At 34.8% G+C, this 23,235-nt stretch overlaps 1 long non-coding RNA gene across 2 annotated transcripts in view; it reads right to left on the bottom strand.

The window, feature by feature from the left end:
* Nucleotides 1-9,374, bottom strand: part of LOC129049730 (uncharacterized) — a 111,401-nt gene extending 102,027 nt beyond the window's left edge. For both annotated transcript variants that reach the window (XR_008513015.2, XR_010136946.1), the window contains exon 1: nucleotides 9,212-9,374. This is a non-coding gene — a long non-coding RNA (uncharacterized LOC129049730). The remainder of the gene's footprint in view (nucleotides 1-9,211) is intronic.
* Nucleotides 9,375-23,235: the final 13,861 nt, after the last annotated feature.

Below are 23,235 nucleotides of genomic sequence, written 5' to 3'. Positions count from 1 at the left end.
GAAAAAATAATCTTTCTTAATGTTGAATTTTTGTTAAACTACAGAGTACCTACTAATACAAAAACTTTTGTAGGCTCTCAGTATGAAAGACTTTTCTTTTAAATGGATTATCAAATAAAAGTCTTCCTCTTATATTTTGAAGTTCAAGGACAAAATCCTGAAGCAAAATCTAGGAAGAATTCAAAAATAAAAAAGTGTCCTTTGGGTATATACCCAGTAATGGGATGGCTGGGTCAAATGGGATTTCTAGTTCTAGATCCCTGAGGAATTGCCACACTGACTTCCACAAGGGTTGAACTAGTTTACAGTCCCACCAACAGTGTAAAAGTGTCCCTGTTTCTCCACATCCTCTCCAGCACCTGTTGTTTCCTGACTTTTTAATGATCGCCATTCTAACTGGTGTGAGATGGTATCTCATTGTGGTTTTCATTTGCATTTCTCTGATGGCCAGTGATGATGAGCATTTTTTCATGTGTCTTTTGGCTGCATAAATGTCTTCTTTTGAGAAGTGCCTGTTCATATCCTTTGCCCACTTTTTGATGGGGTTGTTTATTTTTTTCTTGTAAATTTGTTTGAGTTCATTGTAGATTCTGGATATTAGCCTTTTGTCAGATGAGCAGGTTGCAAAAATTTTCTCCCGATTTGTAGGTTGTCTGTTCACTCTGATGGTAGTTTCTTTTGCTGTGCAGAAGCTCTTTAGTTTAATTAGATCCCATTTGTCAATTCTGGCTTTTGTTGCCATTGCTTTTGGTGTTTTAGACGTGAAGTCCTTGCCCATGCCTATGTCCTGAATGGTAATACCTAGGTTTTCTTCTAGGGTTTTTATGGTTTTAGGTCTAACGTTTAAGTCTTTAATCCATCTTGAATTGATTTTTGTATAAGGTGTAAGGAAGGGATCCAGTTTCAGCCTTCTCCATATGGCTAGCCAGTTTTCCCAGCACCATTTATCAAATAGGGAATCCTTTCCCCATTGCTTGTTTTTCTCAGGTTTGTCAAAGATCAGATAGTTGTAGATATGCGGTGTTATTTCTGAGTGCTCTGTTCTGTTCCATTGATCTATATCTCTGTTTTGGTACCAGTACCATGCTGTTTTGGTTACTGTAGCCTTGTAGTATAGTTTGAAGTCAGGTAGCGTGATGCCTCCAGCTTTGTTCTTTTGGCTTAGGATTGACTTGGCGATGTGGGCTTTTTTGGTTCCATATGCACTTTAAAGTAGTTTTTTCCAATTCTGTGAGGAAAGTCATTGGTAGCTTGATGGGGATGGCATTGAATCTGTAAATTACCTTGGGCAGTATGGCCATTTTCACGATATTGATTCTTCCTACCCATGAGCATGGAATGTTCTTCCATTTGTTTGTATCCTCTTTTAATAAATCATGCTGCTATAAAGATACATGCACACGTATGTTTATTGCGACACTATTTACAATAGCAAAGACTTGGAATCAACCCAAATGTCCAACAATGATAGACTAGATTAAGAAAATGTGGCACATATACACCATGGAATGCTATGCAGCCATAAAAAATGATGAGTTCATGTCCTTTGTAGGGACATGGATGAAACTGGAAATCATCATTCTCAGTAAACTATCGGAAGAACAAAAAACCAAAAACCGCATATTCTCACTCATAGGTGGGAATTGAACAATGAGAACACATGGACACAGGAAGGGGAACATCACACTCTGGGGACTGTTGTGGGGTGGGGGAAGGGGGGAGGGATAGCATTGGGAGATATACCTAATGCTAGATGACGAGTTAGTGGGTGCAGCGCACAAGCATGGCACATGTATACATATGTAACTAACCTGCACATTGTGCACATGTACCATAAAACCTAAAGTATAAAAATAATAAATAAATAAATAAATAAATTTTTTAAAAAATAAAATAAAATAAAAAATAAATAAATAAAAAAGTATAACTGAACATTGAAAACAGTATGAAATTTGCTATAGAGAAGATATTAAAACTCTGTGAATATCAAGCAATGCACAGAAATCAATTAACAATGTGTGTGTGAGAGTTACAAAGTAATACAAAACTATTAAACATTAAGTTATTTTATTCAATTCAATAAATATTTAAGAGAGGGTCTGGAGATAGAAAATGTCATGGTCTTGTCCTTGTGAAAAATATAATCTAAAAGTGGAAACAGAGGCATACGAAAATAATTTTATAATAACCAAACAATTAGAGATCTGTGGTTAATTTTGCCTGGGGCTGGATTGAGGATGACTATTTAAGAAAAACCTATTTGAAATATGTGTAAGTGATTATTAAATAAATACAGAAAAAAATGCATTTTAGGCAGATGGAACAGCAAGAAAGCATGAAAGTACACAATATATTGAAGGAAGCATAAAGAGTGTGAGGTGGTTAGAATTTATAGCAAACTTTTTTGTCTAAAAAGAGCACTTATTGGGAGAAACTACTAGAAGTCTAACACATTTGCTGTTTCCTGTATTTATCTAATTTCTCAAACAATTAAATAAATAGCCTGTTCTGTTGGAATTATGGCTCCAGCTCATGTTTATTTGTGCTCTGCATTTTGTAAGTAATCAGAATTTGTACTCCAAATAGAAATTACTTTACGTAATGTGTACAGCAATATCCTCTCCATAACTGTAACCACGCACCCACCAACAGGATCTAAAGCACTATCTCAAAACACAGGCACATCCTATCAGCAACCTTTACAGGTTTGAGCATATATTTTCTTCCTATTTCTGTTTTGGCCACCTTATGCCATATTATCAACATAGGATATGAACCAAGAAAATCTAAATTTGAAACTTAGTTATTTTTCTACCACATCAACCAAGAAATAATGATTGTCCTCAGCATATCAAAATGCTGTATCAGAGATTTTAAGAGCTACAGAAATTCAATCCATTAAAATAAGTTGTGGGAAGGCCTGGGGTGCTATTCAGCATAGATAAAATAAAGAAATGTTATATTTTTACATAATTTTTATCCCCTTAGAAAAAGCATATCCTTTTTCAATGAATAATATCATACATAAAAGTCTTACATAACACCTGTTTGCTATTATAACTTTGTCATCTTCTTTAGCCTCAAGATACTATGACTTGACACAATGCAGCTAATTTTTACAATTCACATCATAATCTCTCAATGTTTTATCTACATTGCCAATGAATTTTAAATGTTAATAAAAATTTAAGGGAGTCTTTTGTAGTATGTATTTTAGCTGTTGCTTGGATAAAGGGAATTCAGGTGACTCTCAAGTTTTCACAACAGAATTTTCAATCTTTGATTTTGTGACCTTGTTCTCATAAGTAAGATCTCCACAAATCTCATATTTATAATTATATTGACTGTGATGTTAACACTCCTGATTTTGAATGATGGAAACTGTCCCTCCTTCAGCATTTACAATTATAAGGCTTTCAGAGACTTTCATGTTCTTTCAATATTTTCAATATTAGTAGCCCCAAAGTTGAACGCCAAGTATTACTTAACAGCCCTGGTGTCAGGAGGGCCTTACAAAATAACCACGTTTGCATTTATGCTAGTTCTGAGGGGGATATGTGCCAGTCTTTACATTCCTTGTGCTAGGAATTTCCAGCTGTTGAAGTAAAAATGAACATAATTTGACAACCCTTGAAGTCAAAGCATATAGATGTTCCTGCCTTCCAAATAAATTGCAAACATGAATATTTGAAACAAGATTTTAAAAGGTGGAAATGTTTCTAATATTTAATGTGGAATGAGATCATCAACCATGCATCCAGATTGTCAAATATTTGCCAAAACTTCATAGACTTTTGAAAAACTGCTTTCATATAAGGCAAGTGATGGATATGTCAACTTCTATTAACTTATGAGCTGAATTTTTCCGAATTATTCCTTATTATAAATATTTTCATTTAAAAATTATAAGGAAAAAGAGAACATTCTTACTGGTTGTATTGACCCATTGCCTGGGTGTTTGTTCCAGCAAAGGAATAAACAAAATAGGCTTTGGAAAATAACTTATCTATGATCATATATCTATGGAAATTAGTTTATATCTAAACAATCATGCTTTCATATGAAATCATATGAAACCTAGGAACATAAAAACTTTTGTGAAAATCTCATCAAAGTCCATTAGGAAAGCTAACATCAGTCATGATGTTTAGGAACTTCATATAGAAAGAACTTATCTCACTTTAGGGAATCAACAAGACAATTCAACTCTCATTTTCTCCTCTAAGTCATCCAAAGCTAGTGGTAAAAAGTCTTGCCTTCTTTTTCATCCATAATCGTTATACAAGAAGATGTGATATTCAAAGAACATTTTTAATGATATATTCTCAGGACATTTTTTAAACTTTTCTTTTACGTTCAGGGGCACACGTGCAAGTTTGTTACACAGGTAAACTTGTGTCATGGGGCTTTGTTGTGCAGATTATTTCATCACCCAGGTATTAAGCCTAGTACCCATTAGTTATTTTTCCTGATCCTCTCCTTCCTCCTACCCTCAACCCTTCAATAGGCCTCAATGCGTGTTGTTCCCCTCTATGTGTCCATGTGTAACCATAATTTAGCTCCCACTTATATGTGAGAATATGGTGCATTTGGTTTTCTTTTCTTGCATTAGTTTGCTAAGAATAATGGCCTCTAGCTCCATCCATGTTCCTGCAAAAGACATAATCTTATTCATTTTTTATGGCTGCATAGTATTCCATGGTATATGTACCATATTTTCTTTATCCAGTCTATCACTGATGGGCATTTAGGTTGATTGCATGTCTTTGCTATTGCAAATAGTACTACAATGAACATACATATGCAGGTGTCTTTAGATACCCAGTAATGGGATTGCTGGGTTGAATGGTATTTCTGTTTTTAGGTCTTTGAAGAATCACCACACTGTCTTTCACAGTGGTTAACTAATTTACACTCTGACCAACAGTATATAAGCATTCCTTTTTCTTTGCAGTCTCTTTGACTTTTTAATAGTAGTCATTCTGGCTGGTGTGAGATGGTACTCACTGTGGTTTTGATTTGCATTTCTCTAATGATCAGTAATGTAGAGCTTTTTTTCATTTGATTGTTGGCTACATGTATGTCTTCTTTTGAAAAGTGCCTGTTCACATCCATTTTCTTAGGATAATTTAATTGGCCTTCTGTCACGGAAAGAAATTAAACTCTACTTAAAAGTCAACTTTAATATTTTTCTTTAAAAAACGGTGGAAAATCACTTCAAAATTTTGAAATTTATTTCTAGATGCTAAGTCCAGGAAACTGCATGGTTATATTAGAAAAGACATAAAGTATTAACAAAGTATTAACACAAGACAATGAAAAATAATGGACATGATAACTAACCTGAATGATCAAGAAAAATACTATGAAATTAACTAATGTTATAAAAGGAGTCAAGGAATCCTGAAATTCTAAACTTTTTTTTTTTTTTTTTTTTGTATTTTTAGTCGAGACAGGGTTTCACCATGTTAGCCAGGATGATCTTGATCTCTTGACCTCATGATCCGCCCGCCTCGGCCTCCCAAAGTGCTGGGAGTACAGGCGTGAGCCACCGTGCCCAGCCTAAACCTTGTCTTAAGTTTAAACCAGCAATCAGAAGTGAGGTTCGGGGTCATATTTATATGGTTATTTTACTGGAGTTCGTAATAGAAGTTACTATTATGCTCTACTGTGTTAGCACAGAGAATATAATAAATAAAATAGACAGGCACCATGCCCTCAAGAAAATTATCATCCATGCTTTTCTCTTCATTTCCACATGGCAAGAGCTAAAAAACTCATATATCTAAGATAACTCTACACTACAATGTTGTAGTAGACTGGCATTTTTATTTCTCAATCCAAATGGAGTTATTTCCATTAATAGGAAGAGGAGAGAAGGAAAAAGAGGAAGGAGAAAAACTTTACCTCTAATAATATAATTATGCTACCAAGTTTTATGTGAAACTTGTTTATAATAATGTTTGCTTTTATTGAATTTTCCAAACATTTCCCAAATATAAGCCAGAAAAGTTGTTAGCAAAAGAAATATTCAAATTTGTTTTTTAAAGAGCTATTTTATGAATATACAATATTGTCAAGCTGTTCAAAAAAATGTTCCTGCACAATTTAAAGTTTAAGTACTTGGAAATATCTTTTATCACCCTTAACTTTAGCATTAGAAAAAATAGGAAACCACCAACTTATCTACCATCACTTAGCAACTTAAATACTTTAAGATTAGATCTTTAATAAAGATATTTAGCAAAAATAATTTGAATTCTTCTAAAGAAGTAGTATTTAAAAAAAGAATGTTATCTAAAATTCTTAATGACTTTAGGCTAATTAAAAAAACAAAACTCTTATAATAGTAACACAAGGATTTCTCCTATTTGAAAATGTATTAATTTTCCACTTTGTTTTACATTATTTAAAAGTCACTTTACTATAATTGCACACAATATTTTGTCCATTTTTCTGTGTCATGGACCCACAGACAAACGATCAAAATTAAATCATGGAGGGATTATAATTACTAAAACTGAAAATGATCTCTGAAATTGGAGCTAAATATTCTCTAGCTAATGAAGCACATGGGCAGCTGTAAATCAGCCAGTAATTCAAAATTTGTCAAAAGTATTTGGTAATATTAAACCTTAGCTAATACCACACATCAAATTTCTGTCATCTTGTCATAGCAAGGCCACCTGAATCTTCAATTCTCCCTCTGGTTCAGCACTGTACTTAATAAAAAACACTTAAGACACACTTAACACATATTAAAATTATGTTGAGTGAAATAAGCAAAGTACAGAGAGATAAACTGCAGGATTTCCTGATACGGTTAGGCTTTGTACTCCCATCCAATTCTCATCTTGAATTGTAATAGTCATATTCCCAATGTGTCAAGGGAGACACCAGGTGGAGGTAATTGAATCACAGAAGTGGTTTCCCCCATGCTGTTCTCATGATAGTGAGTGAGTTCTCATGAGACCTGATGGTTTTATAAGGGAAGGGGTTCTTCCTACTTCACTTGGTACTGCTCCTTCCTGCCACCCTGTGAAGAAGGTGCCTTGCTTCCCCTTTGCCTTCCACCATGATTGTAAGTTTCCTGAGGCCTCCCCATCCATGCTGAACTGTAAGTCACTTAAACCTCTTTCCTTTATAAATTACCCAATCTCAGGCAGTTCTTTATAGCATTATGAAGACAGACTAATATATCTCCATATGTGGAATCTTAAAAAGTTGATCTCATAGAAATAGAGAGTAGAATGGTGATTATGAGGAGCTAGAGTAGTTGGGGTGGGGGAAGGGGTTCGAGAGATATTGTTCCAAGTGTACAGATTTTAGTCAGATAGGAGGAATAAGTCCAAGAGATATATTGTACAACATGGTGACTATAGGTAATAGATTTTATTCTTGAAATACACTAAGAGAGTGGATGTTTAGTGTTCTTACTATAAAATGATAAGTATGTGAGGTAACACATGTTAATTTGCTAATTTAGTCATTCCACACTGTACATATATTTCAAAGCATCATGTTGTACATGATAAATACATAAAATTTTATATTTCAATTTGGAAATTAAGTTTTAATTAATTTAATGTTTAAAAAACCCTTTAGGCTCTAATACAATTATTCCATGGGAAATATAAACTGTTTTATTTAGGTTTTTGTTTCCTATTAAGAGAAACAGATATAACTTGACATTTAGAAATATAATTTATTATTCCCAAATTCATCATACCCATCAAAATACAACTAGGGATAGAAATGATGTTGGAGCACTTTGGGAGGCCGAGGTGGGTGGATCACTTGAGGCCAGGAGTTTGAGACCATCCTGGGCAACATGGAAAAACCCCATCTCTACTGAAAATACAAAAATTAGCTGGGCATGGTGGCGTGTGCCTATAGTCCCAGCTACTCGGGAGGCTGAGGCAGGAGAATTGCTTGAGCCTGGGGGCATAGGTTACAGTGAGCCAAGATTGCGCCACTGAACTCCATCCTGATGACCGAGTGAGACCCTGTCTCAAGAAAGAAAGAAGTCTCAAGAAAGAAAGAAAGAGAGAGAGAGAGAGAGAGGGAGGAAGGAAGGAGGGAGGGAAGGAAGGAAGAGAGGAAGGAAGGAAGGAAGGAAGGAAGGAAGGAAGGAAGGAAGGAAAGAGAAAGGAAGAAAGAAAGAAAGAAAGAAAGGGAAAGAAAGAGGAATGATGTTGGACGCTCTATGTGTCTCCTAAAATTACTTCCATAGTTTAAGAAGTACAAACATGGCCATCATAAGGAAACATTCAGTTTTATTTTTCTGATCAAACTTTGCTTCTAAGTAGAGAGAGACCAAATTAAATGATGGTATTGGTGAATCATGCCAGTGTTCTTGGAAGGGGGCACTTAGTGTGACTTTCAGATCTAGACTGAACTGTGGTGGGCAAGAAATGGAAAAATGGATCTAGATCTTAGAGCTTATTCTCTAATTTATTTTTCTTTACCAGACTGAACTATTTTCTTTTCAACTACCATTGGCTCATGCCACACACAAAACACATTTTTATTCAACCCTAAAGCTTGCAGATTCTTTTGAGAGAGGAATTTAAAACCCATTAACGGTATTTATTTCTCATTCACTCTTCCACTGGTCACCCTGATCTTAGTTTATTCTGCCTTATGATCTACCCTATACATGACTAATGGTATTACATGATGCTCCTCCAATACTGTTTTTATACTATTATTACCCTGGCTCCTTATAATATTAGCCAAATGTCCTTACCTTGCCAGCCTTTGAGTATGATATAAATTACATTTTTGTTTAATAATCCCCATCAGAATGTCCCAATTACTTATGTCCCTTCAGAGAGCCTTGTTTCTCTACTCAGTAACATTTCTGTGTGTTTTATTGTACTCTGGAATATTTCAATCTCTCCAGTGTCTCCACCAGGTGGCCCCACTGCCTCCACTGCTGCTGCTGACCCTCCTAAGACTAGGCCTCCATTTTTCACAGCTGTACTCAACTGGGGGTCATTGCTAGACCACTGCTCTGGCATTGAAGGATTAGTCAGAATCATCCCTAAATGTTTATTGGTTTTCTTCTCAGCACTGGCCTGGCATAAGCTATACGCCCATTTTTATTTCCTAAGGCTCAGCAGAGATGAAACTATATATTTAAGATACATAGTTTTTACTAAAGATTTGCGTAAAAATGAAGGTAAACTGCAAACAGGGAAGTACTTACAAGGACTACTGGGTGTCACTACTCTCAGAGCACATAGGCTAAGAGGCTTCCTCAGTAATTTTCATCAGGCCTTCTCCCCATCCATTTCCAATGCTGTCAAAATGAGATAAAAACCAGATTACTCCTAACCAGTGGGAATACTTTGACTATGCACAGTTCCTAGTCCAGAATAAAACAGTCACAGAATACAACAAGAAACTTGTATTTGTTTTCCCCCAACGAGGTGTAACACATATCCTTAGACCTTATTTCCTGTTTCGGGAGACCATCTTAGATGATAGGGAAACTGTGTATTCTTTTCAACCAAAGCCCTTCTACCTGTCACAGAAGCATATTCTAATTTGATTTCAAGAAGATAATTACACTGGAATACAGAACCTAACATCGACAAATTCTGTAATTATTCAGTCTTAAAAATATTGCCAGCTGTGAACATCAACAACTCAAACTGTGTATGGCTATGCCATGAGATCAGTTCCATGACAGTTTTTCCATAGTAGGAGTTTTAGAAATTGCACATGAAACTACCAGCATGGTTACAATGCATCTCAAGAAAGCTATACTTAATTTCCTAGTCTACAACATCTGCACTCAGGTAACTTCAGCCACCCCTAAGACTATTGCTTTTTGTATGCATAACTAAAAGGGTCTTGGTAATTGTTCTCGTATCTTTGGAAGAGCTTTTACTGGCTGCTATATCCATGAAGAGCAGGTGGAGGGGGAGAATGATTAGTCTCAAGGGGCAAATTTTACACTAGAGTATCCATTCCATGATATAACTTCTAAACTTAGCATCTTTAAGCTAATCTTCAAGATTATATAAAAGTTTTCTATCACATAATTCATCAACACGTAACTATTTCTTTACACGCTGGCTAAAAATCATCTCCATGATTTTTTTCTTACTGATTGCCACATCACTCCTTCTGCCTGGAATCTAAACTTACAAGTTAGATACAAGAATATAAGTCTGTATTCTTCACTTCCTTCAAAGCCAAGTGTAGCCAATGTTTATTGGTTGCCTTCTCAGCGCCAATTTTCCCCTTTCCCCTTCCTATTAGCATCTTGTTTTCATTTGAGATACAGAATCTTCTGAGGAATTTACTTCTCTCTCAAAGCCAGGGATGTGGCATATGCACTCCATACCCACTAGCCACAGTAATTCATTCAGAGATTCTCCTAGGATAACTCAGCCTCTGGAGGGTAAGAAGAGTGTTTGAAGTTTGGAATTCTGTAATCATTGTTGTTTCCAGAAGAGAGGTGCCTGAATATGATGCCAACGTGCTGAGGGCAGCAGACACAAAAGGTTACAAACAAATGGAGCCAGATCCTTGATGACATTTTGTATCACAGGATCAATTCTTTTCAGAAGCCAGATCCACCTTTGAACTTTCTTGTTACAGGAGCCGATGAATTCCCTTTATTTTTGTATCCGAATGGGACTTTCTTTCTTGCAATGGAGAGTATATTATCTACTACTCATAGTGTAAACTTCATCTTCTTTGGGAAGCCTTTTATCCTTGAAACCACCTGACTTTTTCTCTCCTACTTATCTTTTCCCTGGCTGTTAAGCTGCAGTCTACTAGGGTAATCTGCAATAATCCACAGTAATGGCAAATTAAATTACCAAAAATCAGTTTTAGTATTTAAAATGTTCCTAATTTGATTACAAGCTTTAAAAGGCATAAAAAAAACTTTTCTTGCATTTTTTCTTTCAAGAACCACATACAAATGTGGTTCTTGAAATTTTAATTCAGAAAATGTTGACAAATGTCAATAAATGAGGCAAACAGCAGAAACAGTAGAATTTTGTTTTACAGATAATGACTTAGGAACATACATCTCATGGTTAATAGATATTTAACACACCTGAAATTGCACTTAAGAGATATTGAACTTGCCTGGTCACTTGTTCATTTTCTTCTTTAATTGATGTTAAAATTGTAAACATTTCATGTTTGATAGTTTTTCCAACTGTATAGTCAATTTTATTATTTTGTCTCAATATTTCAGTGACAACTTGCTTTAATATGGCATATATAAAATGAAGGGGATAAGTCCAAGTACAAAAAATTCAACTTTTAATTTTACCATCTATCTTCACAAATTGCAAATATAGAAAAGGACAATAGCAGTGAAATACATGCAGTGCTTATAGAAAATTTTATATACAATTGTCTAAAACTGGCTATGTCAACTGAAACAGCAAAAAACACCTGCTAGGTTAGTCCAATATTTCAACAGCTTTATTCCCTACATAGACAAAACACAAGGTGACTGAGAGTGCTGATCCATGGGCCTAAAGTCCAGTGGTTACAGAGTGTTCTTCTCATTCTCTTAATATTCCTTCTTGAATTTTTTGCAATAATCGAATGCTAGTTTGTCTAAATATAGTGGCGTTTGTGTCCTAGATCAGAAATCAAATACACTCAAGTTTTGGAAAAGCAAAAATCATTTGTTTTGCAAGCGATCAAATCTCTTTTAAAGACAACTTTTTGTTCAGCCAAGATCTGAACAACTGCCCTTCAGACACTACTGTTTCTGGTGCATGGCTTCCTGATAGATTATTCTCCACCTCTGTGTCTTTCTGGTTTGTTTTGTTTCAGCCTGCTATGCTAACCTCTGTTACTAAAAAGTGTGAAAACTTGAATATAATACTTCTGGAGGCTCCTGAATGTGTTTGTAAGGGATGACAGGATAGTCTAAGATTTGATTCCAGATATCATAAGCTGATAATTTTGCTGGTGATAAAACTATTCATTAAGCAGTTACAGAGCAATGAATGTTTTTCACAAGGCACCATTTAGCTTTTCTTCAGAACTGAAAATCCTCATTACAGAGAATGAATGTAATTAACAGCTTAAAATTCATGGCAGGCTCTCAAATGCTGGGCTGAATTAATAGTTTAGATTTACACACTTCTCTTTCTAGATTTTATGTTGAATTGAATCCCAAAGTTAGCCATTTTCTTTTCCTAATTAGCCTCAGTTCAAAAAATATTAATTGAATACCTATATTGTACCCTGTACTATGCACAGCTTTAGAGACACAATGGTGATCAATACAGGAGGTTTCTGTTTTCAGGGAGCTTACTGTCTAGCACATATCAATACTTCAGATATATAAGGAAAGTAATTTGAATGCAATTTGAGAAATGGTGTGGGAAGCTCAATATGCTGTGGAAGTACATAAAAGGGGTGAACATATTACCCCTGTTTGGTAGAATCACAAAAGATATCCCAGCAAAATCATGTCTAAGTGAAAACTTCAGGTTAAGTAGGATTCAGGTGGCTAGACTGAGGAGAGAGACAGTGTCGAAAGAATGCTGCAGGAAGAGAGAACAGCATTTGTGAAGGACTAAAGCAAGACCATTAGGCAATAACGATTTGATATTTTGTTTAGTTTTGTGTTAAAACCAAATTGGGTGCACAGAAATACAAAAGTGAATTTTCTAACTTTTGAATTTTCAACATTCTTCTCAATAAGCTAGAGCATTCAGATCAGAGCTATAGGAAAACAAAATGAAATGTTGGATGTGGGCATCTCCCGATATTGCATTTGAAATAACTCTTTGTGTGGGTTCTTTGGGTTAATTGTTGTAATAATTTAATATCAACAAAAGGAAAAAATTATGACTTCATTAACTTCCATTTGTCCTGTATCAAAGATTAAAATCCCATTACTTGCATGGGTCATACTGAGATTAACCTAATCTTACTGTGTAGTACGTGTTCACTGGCAATGCACAGGCATTCAGGTAACAGGGAAATAGAAGAAAATTAATATTTAAGTGCCTACTACATGCCACTGTGTTTTATATATGCAATTTTACTTAATTTCAATGAGGAAGGTTTTATTATTTGCATTATATGGATGAGGCTACTGAAGCTTGTGAAGTTATTACTTGTTTAATTAACAAAATTTTGTCCTACAATATCTTGAAGTTCTTATGATAGAGTCATTGATTAGGAAGGTTGTAGTTCACAAGTGTGTGTTTTAGATTTGGGCTTGCACATGACTTCGATATAAAATTGTACAACTGTGTACAATGCCACAGCCATATGTGCCGCACTTTAATAAAAGACCACAACCTGTGCATGCATTTGTACTTATTTATTTTATACATGTTCTCTACAAATAAAACAGCCAGTTATAAAACAACTGAACACACAGTCTATGAGTTTATGACAACATCATACCTTATAATTGACTATGCTTTCTTTGAAAATAATTTAATTTGTGTAACTTTTATGTTTATGACTAAGATACGAGGTGTCATAGGTACCGTTTTCCCAAATGGCTAACAAGTTGATCCAACAGTATTTATTCAACATTTTATTCTTTCCTCTTTCTGGCTTGAGAGGTCAATATAGTTAAGTTCTCTACATACATGGTTCTATTTTATGTACTATTATTTTCACTAACCTGCTTGTTCTGTTGAATACTTTTAAACTATTGATGGTTTGGTTTTGTTTTTTGAGATGGAGTATCACTCTGTGGTCCAGGCTGAAGTACAGTAGTGTGATCTCAGCTCACTGCAACCTCCACCTCCCTGGTTCAAGTGACTCTCCTGCCTCAGCCACTCAAGTAGCTGAGATTACAGGTGTGTGTCACCACACCTGGCTAATTTTTGCATTTTTAGTAGAGATGGGGTTTCACCATGTTGGACAGGCTGGCCTCGAACCCCTGACCTCAAGTGATCTGCCCACTTCAGCCTCCCAAAGTGCCGAGATAACAGGCATGAGCCACCACACCCAGCCATAAAGTATTCATGTTAATACCCTTATTTTTCAAAGCTTCTTTAGTTATTCTTCAAAATACTCTTCAGTTATTCCTTAATTATTCTTCTAAACATATAATCATTTTTTCAAGTTTTGTCTATAAAATTATATTTAAAGTTTCGCAAAATTTTCAAAAAAATTTTAAGCTGTTTCACTTTGGTGAAAATAAAAATAAGGCAGAAATGGCCTTATGGATTATGGATTTCCCTCTGCAATATATTATGTTTTTTCTGCTTTTGAAAAAGAAAAACAAAAAATTATATTGCCTATGGAAATTTTAGGAAGTATAATGTTCGGGCTCAAAATATATTATAAATCAATGACAAATTTTACCAGGCAGTACAGCTTAGCCAAGAAAAACGTGGTTTGAATTATTGAACTATGGTCCTTAAGTAAAATAAAAATAATTGAGTAAATACTGAGACCTGTATTAGTCCACTCTCACATACCTGAGAGTGGGTAATTTATGAAGAAAAGAGGTTTAATTGACTCACAATTCAGCAGGCTGTACAGGAAGCACGGCTGGGAGGCCTCGGGAAACTTATAATCACAGCAAAAGGCAAAGGAGAAGCAAGCACATCTTACCATGACAGAGCAGGAGAGAGAGAGAGAGCCAAGGGGGAAGTGCCACACACTTTTAAACCAACAGATCTCATGAGAACTCACTCATTATCATGAAAATAGCAAGGGGAAGATCTACCGCCGTGATCCAGGTGCCAAGATCCCACCAGGCCTCTTTTCCAATTTGATATGAGATTTGATGGGGGACCCAAATCCAAACCATATCAAGACCCCACTCCTCTGACTGATTGTAATGAAAGATAAATCTTCCTTTTCTGGTGGAAGAAACTTGAAGGAAGTTTACTTACTCCAATGAGTATATTTTCCTTAAATGCCTCATGTTAATTTCGGAGAACTACTCAAAGGAATATAAATTGTTCTACCATAAAGACGAATGCATGCATATGTTCATTGTAACACTTTTTACAATAGCGGAGACATGGAATCAACTGAGATGCCCATCAACAGTGGACTAGATAAAGAAAATGTGTACATATACACCATGGCTTTCTACACAGCCGTAGAAAAGAATGAAATCATGTTCTTTGCAGCAACATGAATGCAGTTGGAGGCTATTATCCTAAGTGAATTAACGCAGGAACAGAAAACCAAATACCACATGTTCTCACTTATAAATGTGAGCTAAATGTTGAGTACGCATGGACACAAAGAAGGGAACAATAGACACTTGGGTGTACTTGAGTGTGGAGGGTGGGAGGAGTGTGAGGATGGATAAACTACCTCTTGGATATTATGCTCACTACCTGGGTGATGAAATCACTTGTACACTAGGCCCCAGTGACAAGCAATTTACCCACGTTACAAACCTACACATGAACCCCTTGAACCTAAAATAAAAGTTAGAAGGACATAAAAAAGAATTTCAGTTGATCCTCTTGGGTTTCTCAGCTAGGCACATATTATCTACAAATCAAAAATGATTTTGGCAATATTTATTTCAAAATCTATACATTTTAAAATTTTGTTTTATAGGATTACCTGTGTCTTCCATAAAATAATGAATAATAATGACTGTAATCAGCTTTGTCTCTAGCATAGCACCTGCCAAAGTTATTTCAGCAAAATTTTAGTTCCATGTTAATACCCTATTATTATGTGGAAGATTATTCTATGATCAGTTAGACAAGCAAGTCTCACTAGTGAAAAAAGGCCAAGGAGTTTTAATATGACAAATGCTTATTGTGAATTTCCTAGAGTCTAATATTGTGTGTAGTTTATCCTCAAATTATTTGACCACTTTAGATCATTAATTCATCCTAAATTGAATTTATATTGTGAGTTGCTTGAAAACAGGTATGAGTTGATTTTATTTTCAAATGATTACCTCTCACAAAATCATGTTTTTCTCCATGGATTTGAGAAACCATTTGTAATAAAATATTTACATTTCTTATTCAGCATATTTTACTTGTATTACAGGTGTTTCATTGACTTTAACAAAGGTATTTTTTTCTATATGTGTACTATAGAGTTTCTGGTTTTGGTTTCTTTTACTTAGGTTTTACACATTAATCCTTTGTCAGATGACTTTATAACAACTCTCATTCATACTTCAGTGATCCTTTGATTTAAACTAGCCAAGATAAAATAGCCTTACCTACTTGATGTTATTACTGCTAATACAAATTCCCTTTTTAATAGTTTATGCTTGTTTAAAATATTTATGTTTAATCACTTTGTTTTTCAAGCATCTCTTGTAAACAGCATGTGATCATATTCTTTTATATGTTTGACTTGAACAATTATTATGTATTTTAATGAAAAAATTAATCTCATTCATATTATAATTCATATATTTTATCTTATTTCAGTCAACTTTTTCTGAATAGACTACTTTTTTTTACTTTTACATTCTCCTGTGTGTTACATATAAATTATATCTTGTTTTTAATTTTATTGATTACTTCGAATAGTAAATAACATTTTAAAAATGATTATCAGAATGAAGTGTTAATTGGCATTTATTGAAACCTGCATTTCTTTTTTTTTTCTTATTTTTTTCATCTAACCCCTTAGAAGGCAAGAACCTGCTTTTTCAACAATAAATTTCACATACTAAATCGTAAAATTTTTGCCTTTGCATCAAATTTTATTACCGCATATGTATATATTTTAAAAATTTAATGAGTGTCTATATACCATGAAATGCAATGATTAGTTTAAATATTTCTGGCTCAAATATAAATTACTGTAACACATTATTCAATTATAAAAAATCAAGGAGATGGAAGAAAATGAAACATTAAGAAATAAGTATATATTCTATTTTGATTTAATTGTGTTGTATTTTTAGAATTATTTTAGGTTACATTATTAATATCAACTTTATATGGACTTTGTGTTCTCTCTTTATATTTTTCACTTTTTCCTCTTTTTTCCTTCCTTCTAATCTTCCTTTTTCCCTTCTTTTTTTTTACTTCCTTCTCCTCTTCTTTTTCCTCCTGGCACATCTTTTATTTTTTCATCTTCACCTCACCTTCTTTCACTCTCACCCACAATCTGAGAATATCCACACAGCCATCTGGCTGCTTAAAGACTTTTCTTAAATAAACTTATACTCAGAGGTAGCTATATTTCTAATTTAACCCTTTTGCTGCAACTACAAAGCTTGATATTAGACTCCATCATACAGAGCAGCTATATGAGTGATGGGAAGGGAATAAGAAGATGTTGCTTCATTCTCCTGTCATCTCAGGAGATAGTCCAATGTCCTGAGGTGAAAAGCAGCATTGCAGTAGTTGCAAGGCTTCATGATGCTCCTGACTTTGCTAGAAATGCTCTACCAGAACAGGAACAAGAATTTTTTATACACACCATTGAATCTCTAACACCTACCCTATCCTAACACAATTATAAAGTTAAGATGTATAAGGAATAGTCTAAATTAAAGCAATGGCGAACATAACCAAAAACATTCAAATTATTCTATGTAATAATTTGTTTTTCTAAAATTAAAACAAGACAGATATGAAATGTATTATCCTGCTTTTTTAAAAAGTGTGTTCCACATGATAATTCAAGTCTTCCTCCACTCTTTCTCTTCAAACTCTGTTACACCTTTATTCCTACAGAACAGCAAGGTCTTCATTTGATAGAGATGCATTATTTATATGCTGAGTTAACTTCCTCTGTTCTTTTCTCATTAGCGAGCGACAAGTGAACTAGTACTGCACTGTCTTTTTCATGAGGTCAAATCGATGTTTTAATCTATTGAAAAACTTAAGAAACTAAAGTTTTTATGCTGTGGAAATGTCTTTTAATTGCAAATTTACTTTGCAAAAGGAATTATGTGTTATAAGAGGCAAAATAATTCAGCAACAATATACATGAAAATTTTGTTCTTATCTTGATACTAAGACATGCCATCCCTAAAGGCGCACAATAATATTAAATAGTGTCATTTTAGGTGGTACTTGACATCTACAAAATCATAAATATGCATGCAAATCCAGGAATTGAAATAATAATCCAGACTGTATCAGCAAAATTTTTTTAAAATCTACAACATTTAAAATTCTTATAGAGTACTCCTGTACCATAAAACTGCATTATCTAAAGACAGTTTGAGAAACAGTGAATTATACCATGCTCAGGATTACAGGAGGGAGAGGCATAAATGATTTTGATATGAGAATGAACTAGAGGTAGGCAGGCTATAGCTGAAATGTCAATGAATTTTGTTGAAAATTTTGTCTTTCAGCTACTTGATGAAGCAATGAGGACAACTGTTTCTCTGGACTTAACTTTGACCAAAAGAAAAAAACTGGTTCATGAAATTCAAGTGACAGGAACCTGGGGAGAAAGTCAAGTTGTCATCTTAGTGCTTGAAATAGCCAAGAAAGGAAACACTCGGCACAGTCTGACAGATACTTAGGACTTTAGAAAAGCAGATTTCAAAACTTTCAGAGAGTAGATGTGAGTGATTCTACCACCTTAGACTTTTAAAAGAATTAGAGGCTTTTAAAAAGGAATTCTGATAAGAAAATTATAAATGACTTCAATGAAGTAGAAACAAGAGGGAAAAGTACATAAAAGAAAATGTCATAGCTATATACACATTCCTGCACTGTAATAGTGAGAAAGGAAAAACATTTCTACTTTTTTTGTTTTTGTTTTGAGACAGAGTCTAGCTCTGTCACCCAGGCTGGAGTGCAGTGGCATGATCTCGACTCATTGCAACCTCTGCCTCTCAGGTTCAAGCGATTCCCCTGCCTCAGCCTCCTAAGTAGCTATGATTACAGGAGCGTACTACCACGCCCAGCTAATTTTTGTGTTTTTAGTAGAGACAGGTTTCACCATGTTGTTCAGGCTGGTCTCGAACTTCTGACCTCAGTTTATCTGCCCACCTCAACGTCCCAAAATGTTGGGATTATAGGTGTGAGCCAGATTCTTACATTTTGAACATCTTTTATGTGGAAACAAGATGCTAGGTTGTTCCCATAGATGATGTTGCGACAGGTGTTTCTATAACTATTTTATTGAAGAGAAAACTGAGGCTAGGCTCAAAGAGATTAAGGAGTCTCCAGAAATATAAAGTTCAGCATGGAGCTATTAAGATAATTGAAGATAATAAAAATGTATCATCCATGTTCAAGGCACCTTTTCAAAAAGATAATTAATTATAGTGATTGAAGCTGATCGTTTCATATTAACCAAAATAGTAGTCAAGTACAGATATTTAATCTTCAACTTATCTACGATGAAAACTTTTCTTCATACTACTAAAGATAAACCAGGTTCAAAGGAAAGATATCTAGATGGCTCTACCTATTATAAGAGGTAAATGTGTTTATGAATAGATAATTTATATTCTATTTTAGCAAAAGTATCCATCAAAATGTCCTGCCTTGGTCCCCTTCTTACCAATGGGAATCTGACAAAAATCCCAAACCAATCAACTAAGTACTAGTAACTAAGCAGATTCATTCTCTATATAACCTTAACTCAAAACCTCAGAAAGAGTAGCTGGTCAGATGAAGGTAAGCAATAGAAGTGAAGAGTCATTTTCAGTTATGCAAGGATCAGCATTGTAAGTCTAAGCTATTTGCACAGTGAAGTCATGGAGGACTCATGACCATGAATAGCCAAAGAATCCAAGTATTCTGGGAGCATAAAGACCATGAGGAATGCGTAAAAAGAAAAGTATAGATGAGAAGCCAGATCACCCTAGAAAGACACAAAGCAGTTTCAGATACCGGCGTCCAATTCCAGGCCTCATGTGTGTAGGCTGCCCTGTGTTTCTTATCCTTGGATATCTGAATGATACATTGTATGTGATGTATACCTACTGGGTTGTCTGTACATCATCTCTAGTTCTGGAAGCTCCACTCTACATTTTACTTCTGCTTGAGAATCGGACAGTCATATTCATATAACATTATTCCATTTCTTTGACAATATTAGTTAATCCAGACATTGAAACCTCAGCCAAGTGAATAAAAAATCCTTTCTGCATAGAATATGAAATAAGAGATTTCAGCTTATAGGCCACTTTCTGAAATAGAATGGTTGTAAATTTTAGAGTTATTCATATTAGCCATTATCTACTATTTTAACTAGAAAACATAAACTTTCTCTACACAAATGAATGCAGATGAGAAAAAAGGTGATGTGAAAAGGAAAAGAGAGACAACGGATTAAGAGAACTCACTGAGTTCCCTTCAGGTGGACTGATGTGTGGTTGATTTCTAAAATACATTTCCATTCTTGCCTTTGGATTCTATGAGGCAGCTCCTATTTCTCATATAATTACAGTATCAATGTAAGCAGCATGAGGATAATCATAGTGAGTGGAAAGAGTGCTAGAAAATGGTATACACATCAATATACTTTTTCTTCTCTCATGTAAAATGTAAATAGACATACCACAATTATATATCATAGAGCAATCCATCAATTCCCAGCAAAATTCCAAGATATATAATTAAACGGATGGCTCATGAACACCTAGAAAAGGAAGAAGCAATCACTGAGCGCCACTTTGAGTTCACTAAGAATAAATTATACCAAATTAATTAAATTATTTAGACATAGTGAATCTGCGTTTCAATGAGGCACTTAATGCAGTGTTTTGTTGGTGTCTTTGTGAACAAGATAGATGTACAGAGGATTTTTGTAAATTATGTGGATATGTGTTAGTTGAACAATTATTGTCAAATGATGATGATTAAATGGCTCATTTTTGAATCTGTGAATTGAATTGTGAGCCTTATTCACAATTTTAGTTTAAAAATAGATGTAGACATAGAAAGGATGTGTATCAATTTGGAGAGGTAGCCAAATATTGAATGACAGAATCATGATGAAAAAATCAATTTTTTTATTATGAAGGTTGAAATAGTAGATCAAATTGAGCAAGAAGGAATTCTGGAAGATAAATATAAAGTCTAACACCTAAATTTAAAAGTCAGCCACAAATACAGGATGGCAGAGACTGTGAATAGGAAGGAAATGCTCATGTCCTTGGAGAAATGGGACCCTACCTTTGTAGCTCCACATTCACATCTCTTAATGCAATTCCTGGCACAACACAAAAGCTTACATTAGATAATTTTTAATTAATAAGAGATTTAATATGAGCCAACAAATATATATTGCATTTTCACAGAACAGTGTTTAGCAAGGTAGTCAACAATATCCCTGTATCTTGCATTGATAAGACTATATTTGGAGCACTGTGTCCGCTTCAGATATTAATATCAATTAGGTGGAACACTGATGGGGTGTAGTGGTTCCAGAACTAACAGGAGGGTGAAAAACAGGACTCCTGTATTTTTCATGGTTCTCCAGAGCAAAAGAATCAGTAGGATATGTGTGTGTATGCCTCTGTGTGGGTGTCTGTGTGTACGTGTGACTGTGTGTATGTATGGTATATGTGTGAGTATATACATATATATGTGAGTCAATTCCTTCAAATTTCTCTCTACCCTAGAGAGAGAGAGAGAGAGGAGAGAGGGAGATTTGAAGGAACCGACTCACACAATTATGGAAACTGGAGATTCAGAGAAGAGTTGATGTTGAAATTCAAGTCCAAAGGCAGTCTGTTGGAAGAATTCCTTCTTCTTTGGAAAAGGTCAATCTTTTCCTTAAGGCCCTCAACTGATTAAATAAGACTTTCCCATCTTATGAAGGGTAACCTACTCTACTCAAAGTCTGCTGATTTAAATGTTAATCTTATCTAAAAATTACCTTCACAGAAATATCTGGACTAATGTTTGATCAAATATCTGCCCACAGTGACCCAGAGAAGTTGACAAGTAAAATTAGCCATCACAACTCCATTGCTATGTGATAAATGGGTAAAGAGAGGAAAGAGATTTAACTTGGAAAAAACAAAAGTTAGGGAAATAAATGACACCTGTTTTAAAATATTTCGAATTTTGAAATAAAGAAAAGATTAGACTTTGTCCCTGTAACTCTAAAGTGTTACCTTAAGATAAACCTGCACATTGCGCACATGTACCATAAAACCTAAAGTATAATAATAATAATAATAATAATAATAATAATAAAAGAAAAAAAAAGATACAGGGTGAAAATTACATATGAATCCAGTGAATAACATTTTTAACATTTAAACTATACTATCTGATGGAGAAGGTATACATATAGCAAGAAATATGCGACAAAGTCTTGATCCTCAAGAAAATTTATAGTTTAGTTGCAAAGACAAAAATGCACACATAAAGTAAAACTAATTCATTCATTGAATAAACATTTTTAATGATCTACCATGTACCAGGCCCTTTTCTATACATTAGCAATATCAACAGCAAACAGCAAAATTCCCCTGCCCTCATGAAGCTAGTGAAAGATACAGAAAACAAATGAAATGTGGATTTGTAATGTACAGTATGATAAAAGTGATAACTGCTAATGAAACAGGAGAGTCTGGCTTCTGGCTAAAAACCTATGTGTGACTTCAGGTCCAACCACAGGAAATTATTTATCAAGGCTTTATTTGCCAGGTCTCATATGGGAAACCTGTTATACCCACAGAAGACTTGGTGCAGCCAGTGCATTGCATCTCTGAAGGGAGTTCCAGTCAAGGTCTCAGGCCCCCTTAGCCAGCCATGCTTTATGCATAACCAAATCCCTAGCCCAGAAACCTTCATTTCAAGGCCTCTATGGAAGGCTTTCTCCAGATTTCTCTGTCTAAAACTCCTTACTGAGTGCAAAGATGATGAGTCTCAAAGATCCTTTTCGTTTTGACTCAATACCAATGCTCCTCGACTTACAATGGGGCTATGTCTTGATAAACCCATTGTAAGTAGAAAATAAAAGTCAAAAATATTATAACTGGAAAATGCACTTAATGCTCTGATAAACCCATCTTAAAGTCAAAAAATCATGAGTTGTACCAACATAAGTCAAGGACCATCTGTACTCAATACATTTCCCACTCCTGGTCCTTTTCTTTCCTTCTCCGCATAGCCCCCATGTCCATTAAACTACAGGAACCTTTTCTTCTAGGCTTCCTCAGCAGACAGACAACCTTTACATCTGTGTTCATCCTCCTGACCTTAAACCTCTGTGCCTTTCCATGGGGAAAAATGGAAAGAAGCGGAGTGGAGAGGGAGTCTACACTTTCTCTAAGTTATTCTTTCACTTACACTCCAGCAGTAAGTGATCAAAGGTCTGATACTTTCATTTTTGGTTTGT

The sequence above is a fragment of the Pongo abelii genome, chromosome 15 (assembly GCF_028885655.2).
Source record: "Pongo abelii isolate AG06213 chromosome 15, NHGRI_mPonAbe1-v2.0_pri, whole genome shotgun sequence".
In the NCBI taxonomy this organism is placed as follows: Eukaryota; Metazoa; Chordata; class Mammalia; order Primates; family Hominidae; genus Pongo; species Pongo abelii.
This window is presented reverse-complemented; position numbering and strand designations above follow the sequence as displayed.